At 41.3% G+C, this 12,052-nt stretch overlaps 1 protein-coding gene across 8 annotated transcripts in view; it reads left to right on the plus strand.

Moving 5' to 3' along the window:
- NEO1 (neogenin 1) overlaps positions 1-12,052 on the plus strand; it is a 188,095-nt gene that overhangs the window by 42,055 nt on the left and 133,988 nt on the right. The gene's annotated exons all lie outside the window — the stretch shown is intronic.

Here is a 12,052-nt window from a genome sequence, read left to right on the forward strand (position 1 = left end):
CTTTCCTTGGCAGATAAGTGCAGTTAACGCTACACCAGCCACTCCTCCGAGAAAGAAGTCAAGAATTGGGAGTGAAAATGAAGCCTTGGGCTATTTGTCTTGTGTTGTTTTTTTTCCACTTCTAAAGTGCTGGGTAACAGCTTAGTAGGAATTCGTTATGGAAAAATATCAATTGGGTAAAATAACAGGGCTGCAAAGTTGTAATAAAGGGTTCGTGCAATTAGATTTGTTCAGGGATCTGGTTTGAATACAATGCGTCGTTAACAGACTGCATTTGCCTTCGTGACTTGTAGCTGTTTGATTTCAAATATGAAAAAGTAGTAAACAATGATCCAGTAATTTCCTCTACTCCTTGTATGTTCGGTGCACTTGCAATTATTAAGTAGCAGTCAGTAAGACTTGCGGACTTTTTTTATGATTCCAGACCACGTTTGTGCATTTCGTGGCAAAAGGTCAGTAAGGCTTGCAAATACACGTGTCATGTTCTGGCTAAAGAGGTCTGAAGCGAGGTTAGTTTGCAGTGGTGAAGCTTCTCCTGTTCCTGGGCCAGCAAGTTTGATGTGTGGATGTGGTCCAGAGGCACTGGTGCAAAGCTGAACCCGAATGTGCTGCAGAATTGTGCTGTAGGTGGGTGTTCCCTGCTGCCAGGGCAGTGCTGGCCTGGCCAAAGCCTTCCGCTGGTCTTCAAGCACGATGACATTCTCTAACTGCTATTGATCCTGACCCAGCCGAATTATCTAAAAGGCGTTGAATATTTCCGGGATCAATGTGCACAACTCACAGCTAAGGGGGGGGGAAAAAAGTTGTAAAGTTGTAAAGCTGATGTATTGTTCAAGTGACACACAAGGAGAGTTTTATCCGCTGCTTGGAGTTAACAACTCCTCAAAGCTACATTTTTAACTCAGTGATGCATTTAATTTAGCAGTTTAAACTATTTTTCTGATGGATGTCAGTCTGTGATGTAGGTGAGTCCTGTCTTTGTACTCCTGGCCGTGGCTGAAATGTTGTTTCCTTGTCGCTAGTTCTCTTCTGGTTTTAGTAGTGGAGCTGATCTGGATATTGGGGTTTAATCTCTGCATCTTCATTATCTTTACATTATAACCCTTTCTAGATCTGCTAAGCTTTCCTGGAATCTGATACAATCATGTTTTTGTAAGTTATTTTGTATTTTTTTCTATAGGCAATGCATCAGTGGTACTACTAAGATGGTTAATGGTTTGATCAGTCACTTTTAAATGCTTGTCTTGAAAAGCAGAGGTTTGAAAAATAATCACTATGGAGAACAGTGGTGGGTACACATCGCTGTATATAGTGTGCGTTTATATACGGCTATGTACTGTGTGCTCTGTGTGCGTAAATATAAATAAAAGACATGGAGTGTGTGACTTGATGTCACTTAAAATTCACCGAGATGTTTTATGCAGGCTTCTAAATGGTTACTGCTTTATTATCACTGTCAATGTCCAGTTTCAGGAGATCACTGCCGCAGTCCATATCACCAAGCAGAAATTCACATTCAAGCGGTGCTGCAGCAGTACCCCCATAACCGTGTAGTGACTTCTGTGAAGTACCCGTGTAAGGGGTGGTGTGGCTGCTTCACACAGCTGGCTGTTTCCTTGCCTCACTCCAGCGCTCTTGCTGAGCAGTGAAGTAATACAAAGCCCAAGCAGAATCTCATACCGAGAAGCACTACAACACCTTACTGCGTGGTCTAGATGTAAGTCCTAATGCCCTTTCCTCTCTCCTCCTTGCTGCCGTGTGCTCTGAGCGCTGTTAGGCAGCAGCATCCCACCCGTGTGGCTGCTGCGGAATGTGGCTCTGTGCTTACCGTGTGGATGGGAGGGACATCATTAAGCATTAGCAGTGATTTAAATAGTTTCCAAGGGGTCAAAGCCATGCAATTTTCTGCTCTTCTGTTTGTCTACTGTAAAGCACCTGGCTTATTCTTCTGGCATCTGTTGGTGTTGAGTGTGTTATTTTTTTTTTTTGCTCTTGCTAGGGAAATGACTTCGGTTCTAATTACTGCCGCTTTTCCTCGGTGACCGTCAGATGCTCTACCCCAAGGCATTTGTCTGCCTCAGTTATTAAAATGCTGGTAGGGTCTTCAAATATGAGCAGGCTAACCCTGAATGTAAAAACAAACACGAAGAGATGGATGGGGAGGTAAAAACACAGGACTGGAGAGTGCACAGCATGACCGGAGTGCTTGCCTGACATTCAGTCCGAGTGGTGATCTGATTCTGTCCGTGTACTGACTATCTGGGGCTTTTTGTCTTAACATTGATATTTTTCTGTTGCTAAAATGACTTTAAAACGTTAAGCATTCAGAGGTATGTGCAGAGCATAAATTATTCCCTAATTATATCTAGGCTGAAAGACAGATACTTCTATCCCACTGGGACATCTTTGCAGGGTCCGGAGAAGCCAACTTGTGCACCCTGCATTTTAGAGGAGCTGCCCTTACTTGTATCATGCTGCCAGTTTGGGGGTATTTTTTTTTTTTTTTTTTATCCTGGTTGTTTGGTTGGACCCTTCTCCATGTTTCATCTCACTTGTTTCTGCTGCCTGGGTCAGTTCGGAGGTGCCAGCAGTGCTTGCTGGTGGTTTCTTATTCGCCAAAGGCTGTTGAGGTGAAGAGCAAAACCCACTTCTGGCTGCCAAAGTCCCTTGCTCATGAGTGTGAGATGCCCAAAGGGTAAATCAGGGACGCTTTGATATGTTTACTCTGTTCTGAGGTGCTGCCTGGCATCTGTCTCAACTGTGCTGTGACAAGACGCTGTGTGAAAGGGATTCTTTTTGCTCAGATCGGATGTGACTGTTCCTCTTTTTCCAGGTCCCCTTAGATAATTCTTGCTTGATCTAACATTAAAGGTATTTGTTAAGGGTTTTTTTCCTCTCGTGAAGTATGCCAGAGGTCTGTCTTTCTAAAGAGACACTGGAAATGATGTTCAGCAGCTTTCAGTTTGGTTCTTGCTCACATCTTTATTGTTCACCCCTTTTTTGACTTTAAACTTCCCACAGAAATCAGGCTCTCCTCTTTTCTTCCTCATACATCTTCCCGTGTGTCATTTTTGACCATTGTCTGTCACGGGAGGGCCCCCGACTTCGTAGCAGCGTTCCCCTTTGCCCTTCACTCCTCTGCACGTGTGCTTTGTGATCCCGTAATTGCTCTGAGGCGGTGAATTGGATAGGTGGGCTGGAGGACATCCACGGCACGCAGGAAGATCATTCACTGAAGTGCAACTCTTATGCATCTTTAAATGAATTTGCTGCATCGAATACGGTCTCTTGGGTGACCCATAACCTTGTTGGCTTCTGAGAAACAGAACTATTACTTTACCCTTCATGTAGCATTCTTGGATGCTGCAGCGTGTTTACTGCTCGGAAAATATTTAAGTAATTGGTTTCAGCAAATAATTCTCTTGTGATGTGTGGGGGATTTTTTCCAGTATTTACATTCTAAACCAGTTTGAAGTACCAGCCTGGTGGAAAAAAACAACTGAGGCAGGGAGTCTGCTGCCTGCTCAGCTGGGTGTGCGTTGCACATCAGCAGGGCAGTCTGCGGTGGCGGGCAGGTCTGAGGCTGCTGGGGGTTTCACCAGTGAGGTGGTAAGGAGGGGAGGGTAAGATGGAGGAATTAATGCTAATTTTTAGCACCTTGCCTGTATTGAGAGCAGTATGTATGAAGTATGAGGTCTTTCAAGACTTCATTTTCTATTTTTAACCTCTTGAAAGGGCCACTGTTTGCTTTCAGTATGGCGCGTATCTGAAGAGAGGAATAGTGTCCCTGAGTGCCCAAAGACTGGAACTCGAGGCAGGGAAATCCATTTCTCCAGCAGGAAAAATGGAAATTCCTCCTCACCTGCTGTAACAAATGTGGCATTGTCGATAGCTAACATGTGGTAGCTATTTCTGTGGAAAAGTCAAAGTACTATTGTTCTCAATGATGAACAGAAATAAATGTTCTCTTTGTAGGTGTCTTTACAGTGCCCTCTAGTAAGTTTTTCTAGAAATGCTAGAAGGATCTCAGACCAGTTTGGGAAAGTAATGAAAACACGTTGCTGGAAGAGTTCAAGTAGGAGGAAGAAAATTGCAGGGGAATAAAAGCCCCACAAAGCATTCCAAAATGGGCTGGAATGGAGGAAAAAAAAATATATGGCATACTGTTAGTTTAATAGGAAAGGTAATCAGTCTGGCTTATTTTGACAGATGAGAATAAAGAGAAATTTGACATTGGGTGAAGGCCTTGTTGGGGGTAGAGTGCACGTGGTGTTTTGTGCTACGCTGATGGCAGTCATTGCCCTGAAAGTGCTTTAGTCTGCTGCGAGATCACGCCTTGAGCAGCTAATCCCAGGGGCTGTGATTGAGGTAACTTCTGTCCCTGGTGTTGAAGACAAAAGGATTCTTGCCTGATTGTCGTGCTAGCTTATTTCTGTCACTATAACAGTAGAGAGGGGATATCTTATGTCTTTTGTATCAAGTAAAGCACAGTACCATTTTAACGTTCTGTGCAAGCCTAGAAGGGATGTGTCAGGTCAGGGGATAAGCTATTGGAATGAGAACTGGTAGGTTTCTGAAATGAGAGAAATGGCTTTGGTAATTCCATCAAAAAAAAAAAAAAGATTTAAACTCTTCCTGTGAAATGATTATGAAAGTGAAATTCTACTCTTAGGATATCCAGAGTAGTGCTTTCATTGGCTTGAATTAAAAAAAAAAAAAAAAAAAAAAGGATGTATGGCATTAGATGGCCTGACTTGCTTTTCCTTGGGTGATTATAAAAGCAAAAGCTCCTTGAAAGGACGCTCCTTTCACAACAGGAGGGACGTGTGGGACACAGCTCCTAGATTTGAATCCTAGCAAACCCAAGGATTATTTTTAAGCAGCCTGGAGGAAACCTGGATTTTTGTTCTGAGCAGTTGTAAAGCGTTCTTCCTCATTGCACACCAGCAATAAGTGCAGCAGAGCTTGCTTCTGAAGCAGGGCTGGCTGACACTTTTCTGGCTGTGAGGGTAGGTTTAGGTCAGATTAGCAAACCCTTGCCAGGAGGTAGGTAACTTGCTGGCAGCACAACCATGGACTGGAGATCTCCTTGGTCAGGATTTTTTTTTCTGGACATCCCAATAAAGTTGCAGCACCCCGGTAAAGGGGCATAAGGCTTGTGAACAAGCACTGCCATGCTGAGCCACTGGCTGTTTGAGGGAGCTGGGGTCACTGATCTTGGGGCAACTAAATCCAGCAACACTCTAGGTAGGAAAGTTGCTTCCGTGTGTTCAAAATTGGGTTAAAAATTTCTGACTCCCTTGACGTGGCAGAAAGGCCAGGCAAATGGCCCCAGCCATAAATATGTCTCCTAAGACGACGTTTGCTATTTGAAATTAGAATCTGTGTTTGGATTTTGCTGTTGATCATTATCTTGTTTTCCTTCCCATTATTTAATAATATATGAGGAGATGGTATCACTTACAGTAGGAGTGGTTAGACTAAATGCATGGCCACGTACTTTGCAAAGCTTTACTGCAGGCACACTGTTTGGATGCTTTGTTCTCAATGTTATTTCCGCATACATTTTTTAATGGGCCATATTTATTTATTTTTTGCTGTGTTTTATAATTTCCTGCTTGAGATCTTTAAGGAAGGTCGATTAAGATAAAACCGATAATTCGTTATTGAGAAAAAGGTAACTGGAAGTATAGACAAAGCTGGAAAAGCGTCTTTGCATACTGTAGTATGCTTTTCTTGAATTAATTCTTTGTTTATTGACAGAGCTTCCTGAAGGGCGAGTACACTCCTGCCTGTGCTGAAGACAAAGCCTTGAAACAAGTTTTCTTTTTCTCTTGTACAGATTTGTGTTACGATGATGAGTACCTTGACTTCTGTGTTCTCATTAGTACGTGGTGTCGAAAACCTGCTCAGCTCTACAGCTGAAGCCATTATAGAATGACATGCAGAAATGTGTAGCTTTTTCTCTATGTTGTATTTCTAGATGGATGCCTTTTGAAAAACACGGGAGCTAGAAGCAGAGCAGAGTTCTGTCTAACTGAAAGCAAATACATCTCCGTGTTGGTGACAGCCTTTTGGTATGAAGACACACACTGTTTGCGATGGCCTGTAATTTCACAAAACTTAATATTTTATTGAGAAGATAGGCTGAGAATACAATTTTTGTTACAGTAGCCCAGGCACTAAGTGTTCACTCAGTATTGTCTGCTCAGTGTCTATTACAAGAAGGCACCTGTGCACAGCACGGACAGACAACAAAAGGAGGACAAGGGTCCTCCTAAAGGGGGAAAGGGTTTTGTACATGCTGTTTCCTGTATCCCGCAGGAAAGGATCTGTCTCCCTACAGACCTGGGAACATAGCCCCTTCCCTTGGAAGCTACAGCAAATCTGAGCCACCACGTCGTTCTTCAGTCATCGTTGCTAGCCCGCAGCGCTTAATGATAGTGGGGCGCTGATGAGTATCTCGCTTTGATGAATATCTTTGTTATAGTGTATTAAATCATTAAAAGAGGAAATCTGCTTGTACTGAAGGAGAAAGGAATCTAGTAAGTCTGGGGAAGTCTAGATTTATACGTGGCATTACTTATTGTATAACGTTACATCATTTGCTCTTCTAGGTTCCACTGTCAGCCTTCCTTTGGAATTATTAAAGTGCCAGCACGATTTACATTGTTCATCTGCCGTCATGGCTAGCTCTTATACTTTTTAGTTTTTTCTTGGTGCTTAAGTGCAATATCATTTTTGTCTCATAATTTATGGATTGCAGAGTCTTTGCAAAGAAAGCAGTGAAATTCATTTTAGAGAATGCAGTTTGGAGAACTTGCTCTTGCTTTTTTTTAGTAGAAGTGAACTTCTGAACCGCCGTGCATGTGATTGGGGGTTGGAGGTACCATAAAAAGATAATCACAAGAAGTCATTGGTTGGCTGATGTATGTTGGTGCAGCATGTTATTTAATTTGGTCAGGTGATATATATTCTTCCAAGAGGGAAAAATACGGTATTAAGAGGAAAATCTATCCATCTTTACCTGTGCATTAGTTCTGCTGTGGTATATTATAATACCATATATAAATATTGCTTATTGGGCAGTGCAGAATGTGTCTGTTGTCAAAGGAAAAAAATTTACCAACCTGCTGGTAATACGTACTTATATTGCTAATATGTACTTTTATGTAGAGATTAATGGACGTAGCAATTTATCCATATAGTTAATGTGCTTCTTAGCAATGAATATTTTAACAAAACCACAAAACAAGATCCTTGTGAGCTCTCGCTGGCAGTTTGCAAAGAACAATGTTTGTAGCATCTTCAATTAAAATATATTCGTCTAACTCTTAAAGATGGCGTTTTCGATGATCTAGATTAGGAAGGGCATGACATACTTTTTTTAGGGTTTCAAGGGCCAGTGGGAATGTTAATTAAATTCTGATGAAAAGCCATTTAAAAGTTAAGTCCTGCAGCAAGAGAGCTTGGATCTTTTATCACTGACTTGCAATACATAAAGGCTCTATAATAGTTCCTGCCAGTCTGATTAGGACTCTGTCAAATACTTCTGTTTTGAACATCTGTTTTCAAGGGCACTATATATTTGCTCTTAAATTGCTTCAGAGCCTTAATTTGGAAGGACGAGTATCTTGTCTCCCAACTGATAGGTCTTTCCTCAATGCACAAATGCAAGAAATCTTTTTTTATCAAAGCCCGGAATGACTCCTTCCAAGAAGTGAATCCCTGCATATCACTGGAGTCCCATACTTCTGATGAAGGATGTTTGGTTGCCCTAATTTTACATTGTTGCCCTAATTAGGCCAACGGCAGCTTAAAAGTTCTTTGTTAAATATCTTTGAATTGTTTGCATGTGCTGAACTTGGTCTTGGCCAAAGCCATTTCAGAACTGTTGGTTAACTTTAAGAAACTGAGGAGTGGTGAGCTACAAGGAGGACTATAAAAACCCAAAGTATTTTAAAAGTTGGAAAGAGAAGGAGCTAGGGATGTGTAAAGGAGTCCTCTTAGCTTCAATTCTTGGAAACATTCACAAGTGAGTGAGCAAACAAACACTTTTTTCTAACATCTAAGTAGCGTGGGTATGAGAGTTAATTGCTGTGGAATTGTTAAGGAAATACTTTCAGACCATTCTAGTTTCCTCGGGTGGTTTAAAAAGTTTCATGGAAAAAGTCATTGTTTATTGTTTATCCTGCTGCCACCATCCAAGAACACTTTCCTAACGAAGGAGGGAAAGCTGCTCTTCTTCCCTGTCATGAGATGGCTGTGGAAAGGGTTGGGTAAGAGAAGCAGTGATGGTGATGAAAGCTGCTTTGTGTGGGGTTTTGCACTTGTGTCCTGGGTTAATCTCTATTAGATGCCTTCCATTCGCAGCCTGCATGGCAAAGGAAGTGATATTTGTTAAATTTTCATGACATAAAGCTGAAAGGGAGGGGACAAGATGTTAGAGTTCAGAAATGGTAAACTTTTTTAGGGATGAGGGAAGTTTTGAGGAGCCAAAAGGCAGTTAATACAGTTAGGCAGGAGCAATCAGCCAGACATGAAATGGCGAAGAGCCAGCTTCATGGCAGTTTCTGAGGGCAGGATCGAGAAGCTAGGAATGTAAGGGCTAAAGAAAAGACCAGAGTTCTTCAATTCAGGCTTTTTGGGCCAACGTTAACACAAATCAAGCAGCTGATACAAGATAAGCTCATAGAAAGAGGAAGGACTCCCTCCACAAAATCCACCAGTCCAGTCTTCAGTAATGCGGTGTCATTAACTGAATAATCAGTAGGGTGATGGAGTGAGAGAGAACGGCTGGTTGGCAGCAGTAGAAGTTGATTAAACTCTTGTATGCACAAAGCTTTTCTGTGCTGAATCAAGGGTTAAATGAGCTCTGAACTCCCTTGGCTGGAGCATGGCAGCTCCACCAGTGCTTCTCAGCCGAGTGCCACAAACTCCAAACTGCAAAACCTTTCTTGGAGTACGAGCTAGGAAATTCTCAATGTGAGTTTAACTTTCTTTTCACGTGGGGCATATGTATTTACTAATCCTTTTATTTTTCATCCACTGCTTTGTGTGCAGGAGTTGAAGCAGCCTGTGCAGTCCTCACAGGGTTCTTGGCAAGAGCTCTTTAACACTACCTCTGAAACCTGGCTGAGAATCTGCTTTCTTCTTGAAAGTCTCTGATCCCTTCTGTGCTCTTCCTTCTTGGTGTGCTCTCTCTTGACATCCTCTGCTCCATACTCTGCAGCTTTATTTCTGTGGGCACCTCATTTCTTCAGGGTAATCGTAGCCCATCAGTGGACTTGATCTGTTCCAACCATGCAATGAAGACGAGACAAGGCAAACTATTTTTTTCATCTTGATTAAAAAATCTTAAGAGTAGAAATAGGGCTCAGTTCAAGCTGGTTGCTCTGCTTGTGCTGACCTGCGGAATAAAAAAGTGAGGTTGTGATTTTGAGGTGTTTAGGCAGAACTGACTTTTCTAGAAGGCAAGAGGAGCCATAGTTAGAACCAAGATGTGTATTGCCTAGTGTGCTTGGTCACAGAAACAGTGAAAATGAAGAATGACAGCTCGGAACAAGTGATGGATCTAAGCTAATGCATTGAGCCTGGAAAAAAATGGGTACACGGGTGCTGAAGGGGCTCCTCTGAGTGAACTTAAGCTTACCTCAATGTAGACATGGCTAAAATTGGCTTCTGTCACTTCCTAGCGATTCCCACCCACCACTTTTTTTTTTTTTTTTTTAAGGTTTGAAAACTCAGAAAAGGCAGAGAAAAACAAAACTGTGCGTAGTTGTTTGTTCTGGTAAGGATCTGGAGCTCTACTGGAAAAAACAGAGTTTCTAAGGGAGGAAGTAAGGTTGATAGCTTGGCTTGGATACAAGGCTTCCTATTGGAAGGCCCCTGGCAGTAAGGCTGAATCTTTAATTTAGAGAAAATCTTTAGGTTTGTGGAATGGGGGATGAGATTATACTGGTAAGCATTTAGAAGTATTTTCATACTTCTGTGACCGTTCTGCCACACCTGGTAGATTAGAGCCAAAACTCAGAACTCGGCACACAGAATCAAGGAGGTGATCATGCATAGCTGGGTGCGTACAAATCAAAGTTACAGAAGCACATACAAACTTTATAATTTTTTATTTATTTTTTTTGCTTCTTTATCACCAGGAAAGACAAAATCTCGAGGATTTGGATAGTGACATAGCAGATCTAATCTTGTCTAGGACCGGTACTGTCACTAGGGAAGTCTGTCTTTCTCTCTTTATCTTTGAACTCTTAAAGGTAGAAGAATATCTGAATGGTATAACCTACAAAAGCATAATTTATCTGTTGTTTCTTTCACGCTGCCCCTCCTGCCTTATCTTCAAGTTCGTGTGAATTATGAGGAGGAAAACAATAGGCTTTGTGCAGAAGGCTGAGCCCGTCTCCGAGGGGAACTGAAGTCTGTTTGGAGATGAGGGACTTTCTGTGCGGTTCAGTGATAGCAGGAATTGCATCCATTTGTTAATTAAGGCTATTTGAGAAGGTAAATCTCTTAAAACCAAAACCCCCAAGTGACTGAGGAAGCTAAAATGCTTACAGGACACAGTCTGCCTTTATAGGCAAAAGCTTCCCACCTATTTATACTTTTTCTAAAAACACATGCATAGTAATTATTCCACCACTTACTGAAACATATGCATTTAATAACTAGATTTTCCTCATAACATTTTAAAGCATACCAGTATTGACCTTATTGTGAAAAGTGAAATTATTTTAGCAAGTATTTTTATGCCCCTTCCTGATGGGTTTATTGTGTGTGCATAAGCTTCAATTTGCTTCTCTGCTAATCAGTTTGTGATACCTGTCCATCTGCATTTAGACCTTTTTTTTATGATGCCTTTCGCAAGTGTTACATGTTACCTTTAAGTTCTTGGGAGAATTGCCTACAAGGAAAAATACATCCTTAATGTGTTGGGTGTTTCTTGCTGCCAGGTCAGGTAAACTGGTTGGCGGGTAGCTCTGCTGTACAAATGCCAGATAAAAATAATGCTGTTATTTCCTATGCAGGAAGAGAGAACAGGTTTTTATTCACTGTGATATTGTCTGAATATTCAACTTAAAGGCTGTATAGAATTCAGAAGCAACACCCCCGCTTCATGTTCAAGATTTTCTTTTCCCTTTTAAGAACTATAAAGAGACTTCAAAGCCCAACCAATTTTTTCCCTTGTTTTCTTTAGAGCACCTACTAACAAATAGCTTAATGATGAACAACACTTGCACTATTTTTAAAAGCAAAAAGAAACAAGAAAAGAAGCGATAGCCGTGTCATTGCCTTTTCAGTCTCTAAACAGCCTAGTAAAAAAAAAAAACTGTTTGCAAAACTGTAAGGTTTTTGTTAGCTAAAAGCTATTTTTGTTTTCTCAGTGATTGTAAGTAGCTCTGTAAAGGGAATGTCACACATCCATTTCTATGTAAAGTCAAACTTCCTTTCTGTAGTTGTTAAAGAACATCCTTGTGCAGTACGTTTTCAACATGTGACTTCAAATTATTCTTAAAATTTTTAAACATGGGTAGTCCAAGTGTGTCTCTTCATGCTGAGAGTACTGTAGTAGACACTGTGCTTGTAGAAGATGCCTCAATTCATTAGGATCAAAAAGCATAATTCATTGATGCTTTCATTCACTAAACCATTCTTTAGTTGTTGCGTCCACTGAAAATAGTTAATTTCCAGCTCTTACAAAGAGATCTTGTCTAAGTTTATTTTTTTATCAGCCAGTTTTTGTTTCACGTGTTCCCTTTTTACAGCTTTCCTTCCTTATATCCAGATAAGGAGGAATTGGTGCAGCCCTGCGTTGTAGTTGAGGTTTGCCCCAAAATTTTGGAATTTTTAGAATGGATTTTTTAGCCCAATTTAACCTTTTACTCTATGCACTTTCAGTTTTGTTTTGTTGGCAGACAGCTCTTAAATGCTTCCATTTATATCACCATGATGTTTTGTACGTGTCCACCATTAGTCCCCAAATGGAGGAGAAGTGGAGCTTGCCAGCATATGAGTAGGGAACCTTGATGTTATTTTGAAAGGT

This window comes from Anas acuta, chromosome 12, assembly GCF_963932015.1.
Source record: "Anas acuta chromosome 12, bAnaAcu1.1, whole genome shotgun sequence".
In the NCBI taxonomy this organism is placed as follows: domain Eukaryota; kingdom Metazoa; phylum Chordata; class Aves; order Anseriformes; family Anatidae; genus Anas; species Anas acuta.